Source organism: Lissotriton vulgaris, chromosome 3_1 (assembly GCF_964263255.1).
Source record: "Lissotriton vulgaris chromosome 3_1, aLisVul1.2, whole genome shotgun sequence".
In the NCBI taxonomy this organism is placed as follows: Eukaryota; Metazoa; Chordata; class Amphibia; order Caudata; family Salamandridae; genus Lissotriton; species Lissotriton vulgaris.
This window is the reverse complement of record NC_141689.1, coordinates 1,895,271,598-1,895,273,997: the sequence shown is the minus strand read 5'-3', so window position 1 is coordinate 1,895,273,997 and position 2,400 is coordinate 1,895,271,598. Positions and strand designations below refer to the sequence as shown.

Sequence of the window (2,400 nt, the reverse complement as noted above, 5' to 3'; positions counted from 1 at the left end):
TGCTCACATTTCAGGTACATGTCCTAGAATCTTAGACATAAGGATGAAAAGACAACAAAAGTCTGGAACTGCTCATTGAGAGAGCAAAAAGGTGTGGTTGGATGACAATAAGGGAAACTCATGCAAAAAACAATCAAGATGGAACTACCAAAACCAGATGTAGTATTTACCAAAGATAGTACAGCTATAGTGATTGTTGCCTACATTCCATATGAAAACTCACAACATTCCCTCAAACTAGCAATTGAGAGTACATTTGAATATTATCAGGATTTATCACAGGAAATAAAATATCTCACCAATTGTTCGACAGTGTAAATTCATGGTTTTATAGTAGGATGTCAGGGTATTTGGACTCAGTGTAATAATGTTGCTCTGACTGATCTAGGTTTACAAACATCTTTGACTACTTTAATGGACACTCTAAAAATGTGCCAGTAATTCATGGACAATTAACTGTTACACTCAATGCTCAGATGTACTGTTATGTACCACACATATTTTAATCTTGTTAATATACTGTTGTAACAATGTTTATTTATTAGTATTTAAATCTAGTTTATTTTGCATATAAAGCTGCTTCAGTTAACATGTTTGAATTTAAATATATGTATTTGGAATTAGGAATCTTTTTAATTATTATTATAGGTGTATGTGTGTATCAATTTAGATAAACAATTGTACATCATGATAACTGAAATATGTTGAATTCAGAATAGATCTCAAATAATTGCCGGCATACAATCAGTATAAATCACATATTGATAATCAATGTCCAGCTAATCATACCATAATTTTCTCAGGACTGTTCGTAGACATTTTATATTGTTAGAATAGTACTGCAGGGTGCACTATCTCTATCCTATACGTGATACCAGTTCCTGTAAAGACAGATTTAAATGTGGCTGTACTCCGGAACAAATGTTGTGTTTTTGGAAGTAAGACTGATTTGACGCTGATGGGCAGCAATAATAACCAAGAATGAACCACCGCATGGTGGTACAAATATCCAAATGCCTTGTCACTAATTATTGAGGTGCATAAATGAAGGAATGAGATACCCACTGTCCCTATCTGCTGTCTAGCGAAACCACAGCCAAGAGAACGGGCTTAGCAGAATCAGCGGGGAAGAAACTTCCCATTGAGCTGGACTCTAGTCTGACACTGTGAAGAGACATGAGAGGGCTAGGTTAAGTGGGAGGCCCTCCGACCTCCCATGAAATACCACTACTCTTATCTTTCCATTTACACAGTGAGGTGGGGCTCTCGCTTCTGGCTCTTGGCACCCGCCGGGCTCCATCAACCCCAGAGATGGTGGCAGGTGGTGAGTTTGCCTGGGTTGGTACACCTGTCAAAACGATAATGCAGGTGTCCTAAGGTGAAGTCAGGGAGGACACAAACCTTCCATGGAGCAGAAGGGCAAAAGCTGATCTCAATTTTCAGTATGAATACTGACCGTGAAAGCGGGACCTCCCAAACCTTTTGACTTTTTGGGTTTCAAGCAGTAGGTGTCAGAAAAGTTACCACAGGGATACTGGATTGTGGCAGTCAAGCGTTTATAGTGATGTCACAATTTGATCCTTTAATGTTGGCTCCTCCTATCATTGTGAATCAGAATTCATCAAGCAATAGATTATTCACCGACTAATAGGGAACATGAGCTGAGTTTAGACCATAATGAGACAGGTTAGTTTTAGCCTACTGATGATGCATTGTTGCAATAGTAATCTTGCTCAGTATAAGAGAAACCGCAGGTTCAGACATTTGGTGTATGTGCTTCACTGAGGAGCCAGTGAGGCTTAACTACCATCTGTTGGATTATGACTGAATGCCTCTAAGTCATAATTCCCCCTAAACCGCAATGATACCGCAGCCCCGTGGAGCTTAGGTTGGCCTGGGATAGCCGGCCTCTTAGACCACTGCGTAGAGCCACTCGCTTGGGGAGCACAGCACAGACGGAAGAGGGCCACCTCAGTCACCCTTTTTCACTGCATGTTTGTGGGGCACCTGGTGCTAAATCATTCATAGACAACCTAATTTTGGGTCAGTGTTCCATAAATAGTAGCAGAGCAGCTACCTTACTGTGATCTATTCAAAACCAAGCTTTTGTCTCTGTCCCTGGGAGCCCGCAGACCCCCCTCCACCACACCTGGGGATGGGTCCTTCTGCCAGCAGGCTGGCGAGAGGGAGCCTGAGGGAGGCCACCTCCATCATGTGCCAGCCAGCAGGGGGGTTCTCATGCCCAGTGCTGCCGGAGGACAGGGGCATGATCCCTTGCTGGCCAGCAGGGTGACCAGATGGCTGGACCGGGATCTCCTTACTCCTGCGCAATTCTCCCAGAGGCAAGCAGCCGCGAGACAAAGCCTGCCGAGAACCAGCCTCAGAGTGGGTGGTCAATCT

General features: G+C 43.2%; 1 pseudogene; it reads left to right on the top strand.

Annotated features, from left to right (window-relative positions):
- Window positions 1-1,114: 1,114 nt before the first annotated feature.
- Window positions 1,115-2,116, top strand: LOC147728595 (28S ribosomal RNA; annotated as a pseudogene).
- Window positions 2,117-2,400: the final 284 nt, after the last annotated feature.